Here is a 13,444-nt window from a genome sequence, read left to right on the forward strand (position 1 = left end):
CGCGCCTTTTACTACTAAGTTTCGTATTGCAGACTTTGCCGCAGGTTCTGCCAAAACACTTTAAGTCTTAATCTCTTGCGTAAACAGTTACAGAAACAAAACTTCCTGGCAGATTGAAACTATTTGTGATGCGCAGTTCTCTTGTTCATTAACAAGAATTGATTCCGCGTATGTTTTAACAAATATTATCCACGCCAGTTTTATTTTGGACACCGTATGATTTACTATTGTTATTGTTTGTAGCAATTTATCGCCAATAATATAATCGAACATTAATGGATATCTCCGCCTGTTTGTTCGCAATACGTTGTTTTTATTTACGTTGTCAGCTACGGTCCCTGTACCAATCTTTGATTTACAGATCTCCCACTTTCGACTGCGGCCTTCTGGCATTGAGACCTGATGGGATACCAGTACAATTTTACACAGAGTACGCGAAGGAACTTGCCCCCCTTCTTGCAGCGGTGTACCGTAGGTCTCTAGAAGAGCGTAGTGTTCCAAAGAATTGGAAAAGGGCACAGGTCATCCCCGTTTTCAAGAAGGGAAGTCGAACAGATGTGCAGAACTATAGACCTATATCTCTAACGTCGATCAGTTGTAGAATTTTGGAACACGTATTGTGTTCGAGTATAATGACTTTTCTGGAGACTAGAAATCTACCCTGTAGGAATCAGCATGGGTTTCGAAAAAGACGGTCATGTGAAACCCAGCTCGCGCTATTCGTCCACGAGACTCAGAGGGCCATAGACACGGGTTCACAGGTAGATGCCGTGTCTCTTGACTTCCGCAAGGCGTTCGATACAGTTCCCCACAGTCGTTTAATGAACAAAGTAAGAGCATATGGACTATCAGACCAATTGTGTGGATTGGACAGTTCCTAGATAACAGGACGCAGCATGTCATTCTCAATGGAGAGAAGTCTTCCGAAGTAAGAGTGATTTCAGGTGTGCCGCAGGGGAGTGTCATAGGACCGTTGCTATTCACAATATACATAAATGACCTGGTGGATGACATCGGAAGTTCACTGAGGCCTTTTGCAGATGATGCTGTGGTGTATCGAGAGGTTGTAACAATGGAAAATTGTACTGAAATGCAGGAGGATCTGCAGCGAATTGACGCATGGTGCAGGGAATGGCAATTGAATCAAATGGCTCTGAGCACTATGGGACTTAACATCTATGGTCATCAGTCCCCTAGAACTTAGAACTACTTAAACCTAACTAACCTAAGGACAGCACACAACACCCAGCCATCACGAGGCAGAGAAAATCCCTGACCCCGCCGGGAATCGAACCCGGGAACCCGGGCGTGGGAAGCGAGAACGCTACCGCACGACCACGAGATGCGGGCGGCAATTGAATCTTAATGTAGACAAGTGTAATGTGCTGCGAATACACAGAAAGATAGATCCTTTATCATTTAGCTACAAAATAGCAGGTCAGCAACTGGAAGCAGTTAATACCATAAATTATCTGGGAGTACGCATTAAGAGTGATTTAAAATGGAATGATCATATAATGTTGATCGTCGGTAAAGCAGATGCCAGACTGAGATTCATTGGAAGAATCCTAAGGAAATGCAATCCGAAAACAAAGGAAATAGGATACAGTACGCTTGTTCGCCCACTGCTTGAATACTGCTCAACAGTGTGGGATTCGTACCAGATAGGGTTGATAGAAGAGATAGAGAAGATCCAACGGAGAGCAGCGCGCTTCGTTACAGGATCATTTAGTAATCGCGAAAGCGTTACGGAGATGATAGATAAACTCCAGTGGAAGACTCTGCAGGTGAGACGCTCAGTAGCTCGGTACGGGCTTTTGTCAAAGTTTCGAAAACATACCTTCACCGAAGAGTCCAGCAGTATATTGCTCCCTCCTACGTATATCTCGCGAAGAGACCATGAGGATAAAATCAGAGAGATTAGAGCCCACACAGAGGCATACCGACAATCCTTCTTTCCACGAACAATACGAGACTGGAATAGAAGGGAGAACCGATAGAGGTACTCAAGGTACCCTCCGCCGCACACCGTCAGGTGGCTTGCGGAGTATTGATGTAGATGTAGATGTAAATGCCTATACACAAGATCGTCGGCGTGAACAGTTATAATCGAACCTATACCAAGGCGATGTAATAGAACGATTAGTACAGGGTGTCCCAGGAGGAATGATCAGTTTCCAGGTATATGGTAGGAACGATAATTAGACATCTCTTCTACTGAACAAGGGCTCATAGCTCTTAAGGCATGCATTTTAGAGCCCATGTTTACTAAGCTATCTCTTGTTTCAGTACATTCTATTTTCTCCCAAAATATAGAAAGCAAAAGAGCCTGCAGTAGAAAAAAATACAAAAAGTGATTAAAATATCAGGAAGTCACAATTGGAATCAGTCCACTTATATGAATATCTGGGTGTGGTAAATTGTAGAAATAGGAAGTACAATCATCACATAGCCTAAGTCGTAAGTAAAGCAGGTGACAAACTTCCGGTCACTGGTAAAATTCTGGGAAAATGCATCACTGTACAAATGCAGTGGTAGAAATCTGGGAAAATAGATCAGTGTTCAAAGGAAGCTGCTTACAAAATGGTCGTACATCCCATCCTAGAACATTGCTCGAGAGGGTGGAATTTTTCAGAGACGGAAGTAATAGCGGATTCGCCGGCCGGAGTGGCCGTGCGGTTCTAGGCGCTACAGTCTGGAACCGAGCGACCGCTACGGTCGCAGGTTCGAATCCTGCCTCGGGCATGGATGTGTGTGATGTCCTTAGGTTAGTTAGGTTTAATTAGTTCTAAGTTCTAGGTGACTGATGACCTCAGAAGTTGTCGCATAATGCTCAGAGCCAATAGCGGATTCCGAACGCACGCATAGAACATCAACACGAGTGTCCAAAGAGAAAGCCGTAAGGATACTGAGAAACCCAAAGTGGCAAAACGCTTCGAGGTAGACGCCAGTTATCCTACAAAAGAAAAGTTTCAAGAACCAGTATTAATGATGATTCTAAAGTACACTGCTGACACCTACGCATCGGTGAAGTACGGACTGCGAAGATAAAACTACTAGTAATTAGAGTACACACAAAGGCATCTAATCAGTGACTCTTTGAGCACTCAGTACGTGAATGGAACGGTAAGAAACTCAGCACGTGTACCCTCTGTCACTAACTTAATAGTGGTTGACAAGAGTAGAGATACAGATGTAAATGTTAGTACGTAGATCTCTGTACGTAGTATTTTGAGTGACTTGAGTATTCTCACAACTATGGTGCTGCCGGGGCGGAAGGGGATGCGCAAGGAACGTCAGTGAGAAAGCGCTTTTTAATTTGAGCATAATGAGTAGATGACTGGCAGCTAATAGACGTAGAGAACAATAATTCCACAGCATACGCATATATAATTGGGGGGACCTGGAAAACATGTTTTGAACGGAATAGGAGTATATCTGTGGGTGCGAAAAGCATAAAATGTATACATTCGCCATTGACATGGTACTTTTGGTTCAAGAATATCTGAGGATGAATGCAATTTTAAACGTGGCTGTCAGGCCAGAAACCGTACTAGAATGTGTTTTGTATAAAGCAGGCAACCAGTTGCAACAAGATTTAATTTAACCTGGTTTAGACACTCACTTTGAGTGTGTTCATCAGAAAAAACCAAAAACAATTATCTATAAAAGATTACAAAACCATTAATATTGAGAAAAAACAAGAATAGATTGTTATTATACTGAACACATTTATGAGATGACTATACACACATGTAGTGATAGTTGGCAGCAGATTGACGAGGGAAGTGCTCTGATGCCATCTCCTCTGTCTATTTTCGTTAGCGGCGTACAGTGTGCTATGAAATGTGGCTACAATTCTTGCTGACGAGTACCATTGTTATGTCAGTTCCTAAACTTATAATTTTTTATGGTTTTTAATATGATTTTAAGAACCTATTTTGTATGACGAGAGCATTTTGCTCGTGAATCTGTTTTCAGCTGTAACTACTTGTAATTGTTTTTGATTTTTTTCTGATAGCCTTAGTCAAGAGCATTTTGGTCGTAATTCCGTTTACAATTGTCACTATATGTGAATATAGTCACCTCATAATTATTTTAATTGAATCAGCTGTGGGTTTTTGGGGAAACATAGTAAATTAACTAAACAAACACTATTGTTTGCCTTGTTTCACAAGTTTTGTTATTGTTACTGTACAACTTAGGTTCCAGTAATGTATAACCCGGAACCTAAGTTGTGCAGTAACAATAATAAAATTTGTGAAACAAGGCAAAAACAGTGTTCGTATAATCACCTCATAAATTTGTTCAGTATAATAACCATCTATTTTTGGTTTTTCCTTTGTATTGATGGTTTTGTAATCTTTTATAGGAAATTAATTTTGGTTTTTTCTGACATCCACAGTCGGTGTCGAAACTAGGTCAAGTTAAATCTTTTTTCAACCAGTTGCCTGTATTATACAAATCATATGAGAATGGATGGTATGATACGAGATCTGAGTACAACAAGCTAAGTGTGTTGGATGAGAATTAATGGTAATATCGAGAGCATGGTCACTGTTGCAGAGGAAAAGGAGACTGCCATAAGCTTAGGACAGAACACAACAGAAAAAAGTAAAACAATTCAAATACTTTGGAACGGTAATTAAAGGTATGATATGCACGCAAAAAAATTGAAACCAGAATTGCAGTGACTAAGTAAACATTCAGCAGGAAGAGAGCGCTATGTGGAAAACTTTGACAACTGAGAGAAGACTGGTTAAACGTTTTGTATGGAATGTGGTTGCGTACGGTGCATAAACGTCGACATGAAGGAAAGAAGATGAAGAAAGATTTGGGACCTTTGAGGTGTGTACATATATGAGAATGGAGGAGTCAATCTGGAGAGAAATATTTAAGAATTAGAAGGATTGGTGAAAAAAGACAAATAGTAAGTAGAGTTTTAAAGAGTAATTTGAATTGTTTAGGACATTGTCTAAGAACACAATGCTTAACTTATGCTAGATTAAATAAAAATGCAAAATAATTATGTAACCACAAAAAGAATTGCAAATGGTAGAGGCAATATTATGTAAACGCTTGGTCAACGAGCAGGATACAGCAATAAAAAATAAAAAAATAAAAATATGTTGAGAATTTTAGGTTGCAACCCTGTTTTACCTGACCACGATATTATTGCAGTTCGCCTCCTGTGGCCGCCATTATCGGAAACACGCGGTGTCGTTATAGTAAACGAGAGCAGTGGTGACGCATCGCATTGTAAATGATTTCAACGTAGTTTTGCAACAAGGGTTTCAGCGTGTTCTCGTGAAATATCACGATAAAAACTCGGGATAAGTCGACCGAAGGCGTTTGTGACATGTGCACGGAGTGACACTTGGACAGAGAGGAAAAATGTGCTGACGTTTGCACGGAGCACAGCACACTGAAGGTAGTGAACAGAAGTGGGATATCCTAGACTGCTATGTGCGACGTGTTCTCGGGGAGGCCGAAGCCCATTTCCTGCACAACGTTCTCTGTCCCTGCGCCAGTCTTGAATTTGCTGGATAAAAATCTACACACAGTATTCTCTAGGAGGTACAGTGATAGCGATTTCTGATTGTGCCTATTTCCTTGGAGCTTGTTTATTGTGCTGAACAGGGCTTCACTGTATTCCCCTACGTTAATATTTACGCAATCAACAGGCAAAGTAACTCATTTCAAACGACTGACTGCCAATTGTTTCGCTTCAGTTTTCCTGGAAATTTTGCAACTTGTTCTCCCAGTTTAAGTTTATACCAAGGTTGGAGTGAAGATGGTTCCATTTGATGGTGATAGAAATCAAAAATTATCTTTGGCATCTTTCGATGTGCCACGGCTCCTTACGCAGTTTGTATTTCAAACATTTCTTAGACATGCTTGTAATTAGAATACAGCCAAATTGTTTTGAGATCTAAAAGTAGACACTCCAAAGATGTGAATTAGCCGTTACATTTTTTGGAAAAATGAAATTTTAGGGTGGAGTTTCTGTTGAAATGAAGAGCAGCTGTTTTTAAAGGGATTCAAAGAAGCACGGTGGTCGGCCAGACACATCAGCATTTACGTATCAGTGCAGGATGCCAAGTCTGTATGTTTGTTGTGTGCGATGCTGCTCTCAAAATGGTTCAAATGGCTCTGAGTACTAAGGGACTTAACTTCTGAGGCCATCAGTCCCCTAGAACTTAGAACTACTTAAACCTAACTAACCTAAGGACACACACATCCATGCCCGAGGCAGGATTCGAACTTGCGACCGTAGCGGTCACGCGGTTCCAGACTGTAGCGCCTAGAACCGCTCGGCCAAAACGACCGGCCCGATGCTGCCTTGATACGCTTAGAGTTCTGTTAACATACTGTTAATATACTTCAAAACTTTGAACACAACGAGAAAATTCAGTTTACAACAACGTTACAATATTTTCCATGCAAAGATTATGAACACTCAGAAGGCGAACTGAGGGAATCCGACGAACATTTTTTTTTTTTTAAAAAAAGGCCTGTTTTTAAGCGATATGGCAGTAGAAAGCTGTGTCAGTAATTTTCCCAACATTTTCACTATAAAAATAAATTGAACGAATTTGCAGTTAGCTCAAGTTACCATACTGCTTTTCAGCCTGTGAAGGGTTGTGCAGTTTCACTAATTTTCGGGTTTGTGTTGACGTGTGCGAACTTGGCTACAGCTAGATCTTACATCTATAGTGTGACGTTTGCGTCATCAGTTTCACAACAAAATTAGTCTCGTAGACTTCTGTTTCCTCATTGTAAATATTCACGACCTTACAAGTCTGCAGCTGCGATTATGTCGATGTTTATTTTTACGTGTAAACGCTGCTTTTTTACGCGATGAAGAGAATACAGTCCACACACGGAAACTCACTGGCAGACTTCAACTTAAGAGCTTGTCTTCGAATTAGCATTACTCGAAATGTGGTACTAGACATTGATCCTTTAGTGAAAAGGAAAAGTAGTAATATTAATTGAAATTATGTAATTTTATGGTTAAGGTTTAAATAAAATGGTAACGAAATATACAATTTTACACTGAAATTTCGCCTAGAACGGCAGTCATCATAAGGCTGCAACAATCGTGGGAAATACCGTGCTTTTTACTTAACCGTCCCCCGTTCTTTGCATCATTAAAATTTCAGTGTCAGCTCTCAATAATACAAGTCATAAAAAAAACATTTGCAATGGAACACTTTAATGAGCCATCCTAAAGCGATACTTGGTAGGTTCCTATGAACAATTGCCAGCGGACTCGTGCGCATGCGCAGAGCTGAATTCCCGTATAAGCAGTGCCTTCCTCCCGCTTCTGGCTACTTGAAGCGTGTCTGTTTGCTGTATGAGCAGTAGCAGCAAGTAGCCAGAAGCTACCCGGAAAATTTTTTCTGGCGCGCCCAAGCTGCCAGATTCGCGCATGCGCAGAGCGAGCTGAATTATAGTGTGGGGGGGGGGGTGTTTCCTTCCCCACGTGACTCGTGTATCTTTCGTGTCTTCGTAATATTGCTGGTCTCTTCGTTTACAGCTCCCACATCAAATGAAATCAAAACAGATTTCTGTGGCCGGGAGCCAACAAGTGAATTAATTTACATTCTCATAACCATGAAAGACCAAAATAAGTTAGTAGTTTCAATTGGCTGATTTTATATTATTTCCACGTTATTAGCAATCAACCATTAATGTCTTAATGAAGCTATTTCTGTCTGTTATAGGCCGGACGTGGTGGCCGAGCGGTTCTAGGCGCTACAGTCTGGAACCGCGCGACCGCTGCGGTCGCAGGTTCGAATCCTGCCTCGGGCATGGGTGTGTGTGATGTCCCTAGGTTAGTTAGGTTTAGGTAGTTCTAAGTTATAGGGGACTGATGAGCTCAGATGTTAAGTCCCATAGTGCTCAGAGCCATTTTTTTGTCTGTTATATAGAGAAATCAGCTTCTATCAATTTGTTCCCACTGAGGCAGTTAGTTTATTTGAAACGATGTGTTTCATTCCGCACTATTGGCTACTTTCAATCTCGTTCAATTTCAAGTGCAAATTTTCATTTTCTGGGACGAATGACGTTATACCATGATAAAGAACGAAACATGAGAATACAGTACTGGACCTCCAAAAAAATTGGTATCACGAAAACCACATGAAAAGCTGAATACCGGGTACTTCAGAGTGCCTCTGGACGTAGAAATGTGCAATTAGAGCGGAATCAAGCATTTTAGTATGCTTTATCAAATTCGGATGCTGCTGGAGCAGTCTCTGATGTGCTGATCCTTTTATGACACTGTAAGCTCTATTAATGCTATATACGTACGAACATACGTAAACATTGACTTGAAGCTGACTAAGTAGGCAAATTTGGTCAGTAGTTTTGAACTAAATATTTTGTTTCAAATATAATGACAGCTGTAGCAGAATTTTACAAATCTGCCTTCTGTGAAAGTGTTTTTCGATCACAAAGCACTTGTCTAGTACTTCCTCTAGGCCTGAAGTTATTTCTTAATTTTTGTTTACGTCTTAAATTTATAGAATGCCATTCTATGCTAAATTGTAGACTGGCAGCATACCGTGTTTTATCGTTTTAACTCCCTACATGGCTTCTTATTTATTCCTACAGTAGAATATAAACTGAAACTTCCTGGCAGAATAAAACTGTGTGCCGGACCGAGACTCGAACTCGGGGCCTTTGCCTTTTGCGGGCAAATGCTCTACCAACTGAGCTACCCAAGCACGACTCACGCCTCGTCCTCACAGCTTTACTTCTGCCAGTACCTCGTCTCCTACCTTCCAAACTTTACAGAAGCTCTCCTGCTCAGTTGGTTAGCCGGCACGGCAGCTCAGCGTGTTCGGTCAGAGGGTTTAACTGCCCTCTGTAATAAAAAAACTGAGCTAATTCATTAAGAACGAACTTAAACGGATGTCTTATGACGTCCGCCCCGAGCAGATGCAACGAGAAAAAGCGAACAAAATGAAATAAAAAAAAAAGTTGACGGAGCACTTGCCCGCGAAAGGCAAAGGTCCCGAGTTCGAGTCTCGGTCCGGCACACAGTTTTAATCTGCCAGGAAGTTTCATATCAGTGCACACTCCGCTGCAGAGTGAAAATCTCATTGTAGAATATAAACTGTCAGTTGTACAGTTTCTTTGCCTCACAGACAACCATGTTAATTTTTTACACATTTTGAAATAGTCATGAAATTTTTTGTCCTTTATTCCGGTGTAAGCTACACAAGAAACTGTCTTTTTTTTTGTAAGAAATTTGTTTTCCATCCTACTAGTTTTTTGCTGTGCTGTGTAGATGTAAACCTATTGGAAATGCTACATAACAATACTGCAGAGTAAAAAAAAAAAAACTGTCAGTCACCCCTTAGCAAAATTTTATGGTACTTCGAGCTGTGGAGTCTAATTTTGAAACGATATTTTGCCAAGAGCTTCTTCCTTATCTGCGTCCTTTATTTGTGTGGGATATGTTAAAACAATTGCTCCAAGTACAACTCTGTATGTCCTCTCAACAACATGCTACATGGTCGCGTGATGCCCCACCACGCACGAAATTCCACCAGAAATGCGAAGAAAAGCGTACGAGCGGAGCAAGCACCAAGCACGGGCTGCCTACGTCATCGTAGCTGCGCATGTGCCGTACAGCCTGTTGTCTGGAGCTGTCTGGTAACTGCTCAAACGAACCTGGTTCGTCACTGCTGTGGAGTGAGCGCGAGCCAGCTGTGCTGAACGGTGTGCGGACATTTGCCACGATTTTACCTGCTCCGAAGGGTTGGGTCCCTTAGCTTCCCCTCCTCTTCATCACTGTCGCGCAGTAAAGGTACTTACTGAGCCTTTCCGCTGGTTCACATAACATAGGACGAGAATCTCTTTGGATTTTCCGCGACATTTCTAGAGAGACTTTCATTGTGGAAACTATTAAATGCATCTCGCACTGAAATCCGCATCAAATTTCGAGCCTCAGTAAAACTTCGCCAATCTTGGAGATTTTGCGTTCGTCTAAATTATGCGTGCCTTTTTCGGTGCTCCTGCAGCAGCTTCCTGTCGTGTTTTGTGTACCATGGGGGATCAGTTCCGTCTTTTATTAATTTATTTGGTATGAATCTCTCGAGTGCTGCTGATACTATTTCTTTGAACTTAAGCCACATATGGTCTTCACTTACATAGTTTGGAAGGATTGGAGACTGTCTCTTAGAAAGACGTCAAGCGAATTTTTAGCTGCTTTTATAAATAGATATATTTCGCGTTTAGTTTTGCTGAATTTCTTTGTTGCGGAATTGAGCCTCCCTCGACTATGTGTTCACTAATCCCTGTATCCGTCTTGATGGTCAGGATTATTTGTGGCTAAGAGGTCAAGTGTGTTTTCGTAACCATTTACAATTTGAATGGCCTCGTGAACTAATTGTTCAAAATAATTTTAAAAAAGCATTGAGAACAATTACGGAAGTTGTTTTCTATCTACATTAGGGTCTGAAAATGTGTTTTTGTCAACATACGGAAGGTAGATTGAAGTCACTGCCAACTATAATTGTGTGAGTAGCGTACCTATTTGTGATGAGACTCAAGTTTTCTTTGAACTGTTCAGCAACTGTTTCATCTGAGACCGGGGATCGGTAGAGGGAGCCAGTTATTAATTTCTTCCGGTTGTCGAATATAACCCCTGTCCATACTAAGTCACAGCAACTATGTGCTTCAATGTCGCTTGTGAACTGAAACACAAGTTATATTATTTTTCCTTAAGTTGTGCTTCTTGTTTCTGTTGTACTGCAGATAATTACAATTACGGCTTTTCCCTCCAAAACCTAGGATGCTTTCTCTGTGACCCTGTAAATACCAGAGCTAAAAAATGTAGAAGAACAACGTACGTTACAAAGATAGCATTATGTATTACTTCATTTCCTTATTTCTAACATTTTAAAACTGTACGTTGACTTTAGACGACATGTCAATCACAGATGTTCTTATCTCTATTTAGTGAACGTATTTTCAGTCATGTTTTGAACATTGTCCCGCCACACTTCATTAACTAATGTATCGCCGCAGGGGATATCGGATTTTAAAGAGTAAATTAATATGGAGTATGTCGTTCTTCTTTTCAAGTATTCATATTGCCATTTCTTCTTCCCTTAGTGTCTTTTGGGCATGCAGTTGCAGTAATTAAAGTAGGCACGAATGCAGTGATCAAAAAGAAATGATTAGCGTACATTCACACTCTCTTTACATCGTTCCTTTCTTGTTGCTCCCCTACCGATGGACTGTTTCTACCGCAATCAGTAAGCGTGAAAGGAAGCTACCGTACTGACAGAGGGATCTATATTTATACTTGGCAGAACTAATTACATACCGACATAATCGTCGGTATGGCTTTCGTTTCCCAAAAGCTATAAGTATTTCGATTTCGGAAAATAAGCTCTGTATTTCGCCAAGATGTCGAAGAAGAAGGTCCCTTACGTACTGGTTGTATCGAGTAAGATGTGGAGACGGCGGTTTGAAAGCGGGCAGAATGAGGACGAGGGAGGGCGTCCCTTGCCTGAGAGATCGCTACTCAAGCTACCTGGCGAAGGGGCGAGTGTGGCAAATGTCCGGCATTCGCGCTGAACTGCTGGACCTCCTAGCGTGCCTGTAGCTGCGAAAACCCGGTTGGCCCAGCGAGAGCCACTTCGTGCTGACGTCACTCCGCGCAAGTGTTCCATCCCCGACCGCAGCCCCCTCGCTGCCAGGTGCATTAGCATTGTGGTCTATTGATACTCGGTAGCATTATTGTCTCCGTAATGATTTAGATTTCGAGGGTCAATCGACCCGCGCCGAGACAGCTCCTCTCGCGCGTTCGAAGTAGACGCGGGCCGGCGCGGTCCAGGGCGCGCGGGCGTAGCGGCGCGGCGCGGCGCGGCGCGGCGCGCAGTTTTGGCAACCCTGGCGGCCGGCTAGGCGGCGCAGCGAGGAATGCGCCGTCGGCCTAGGGTTGCCAACAGGGCCCTCTTTGTGGGCCGGGTAGGGTAGATGGGCCTCCAGATTGTGGCCGGGCCGCTTTGTTCGCCTGCCTTCTTGCCGCGCATTGTCTCCGGCCCGCGCCTCCTGTAGCGGCCCGGCTTGGCCTCGCCTCGCCTCGCGGGCTATACGGTTCTCCTCACCGTCCCCAATTTCACAGCCGTGACACGTGGGCGTTGCTCCGTGCGCGCACCGCGTTTGGCCGCTCGCGGGTTCGACTCCGGCCAGCGTGCGCGCCGTCTCGAGACTGGGGAGGGCGGTCAGTCATCCGGAACGAAGAGATTACCGTTTCCTCCCCAGCCGCTTATCATTACAATAAATTACACTCGAGAGCGTCCAGCGAGTTTTGGCCGACTCCTTCTCTTCTTCCTGCGTTACTGCTCCCCTTGATCGATATGGCATTGATGGCCGGGAGTACCCGCCTAGGGAATCTCTGCCGCCGAGTTAAAAGTCTTTTCAGCTGACGACACGGCCACCTCGCACCCCAAGCAACGAAGTATACCAGATCACAGACATGACACCACTCCAGACAAGGCTCGCCAAACTCAGAGCAAGATATGGATCCCATAGCCTTCACAAAAGACCAGACATGGAAAACATACTGACAAAAAAGCACCTAGACACGCCGACCAAAATTTAAATAAATCTATCCAGCACGTAGAGTAGCTCAAAACACCTCCAGAATATTTCCCGACCTAGCACCAAAAATGACACAACTGACTCATCTTGAAACAACCCCACCTCACCTAGACGAAAGACCATAACAAAAGCCCATTACATGAAGTATAACGCACCAAAACCCATATCCAAAACACCGCAACGGCTCCACACCGCACAAAACACACAAGTATCACACAGAAAAACACAACATCAACACACATAAAACACGACAAAAGAGAACAAAAACTATCATAGACTAAGGAAAAAATTATAATACCCAACTCCGAGTACTGTAGTAACAGGAAAGGAGTACCTGTAACGTAGAAGTAAGCGAAAACACAAAAATACAAACACCACAACACATAACACTCCTGCACAAGCAACCAGGAAAAACAAAATGTAAACCATAACTCAATCATACATCACTTATCTATTTTTTTATATTTCAATTATTTTAATTTATAATGTTACCAATCACTTATTTATATGTTAATGAACAAAAAAAAAACAATATTATGTGTGGTGTCACCGCCAGACACCACACTTGCTAGGTGGTAGCCTCTAAATCGGCCGCGGTCCGTTAGTATACGTCGGACCCGCGTGTCGCCACTATCAGTGATTGCAGACCGAGCGCCGCCACACGGCAGGTCTAGAGAGACTTCCTAGCACTCGTCCCAGTCGTACAGCCGACTTTGCTAGAGACGATAGTTAGCATAGCCTTCAGCTACGTCATTTGCTACGACCTAGCAAGGCGCCATTATCATTTGCTATTTATCTTGTGATGCATGTACCG

At 42.7% G+C, this 13,444-nt stretch overlaps 1 non-coding gene across 1 annotated transcript; it reads right to left on the reverse strand.

The window, feature by feature from the left end:
- Positions 1-8,661: 8,661 nt before the first annotated feature.
- Positions 8,662-8,736, reverse strand: Trnal-caa (transfer RNA leucine (anticodon CAA)). Its single transcript has one exon. It is a non-coding gene; the product is annotated as a tRNA-Leu (tRNA).
- Positions 8,737-13,444: the final 4,708 nt, after the last annotated feature.

Source organism: Schistocerca cancellata, chromosome 2, assembly GCF_023864275.1.
Source record: "Schistocerca cancellata isolate TAMUIC-IGC-003103 chromosome 2, iqSchCanc2.1, whole genome shotgun sequence".
Classification (NCBI taxonomy): domain Eukaryota; kingdom Metazoa; phylum Arthropoda; class Insecta; order Orthoptera; family Acrididae; genus Schistocerca; species Schistocerca cancellata.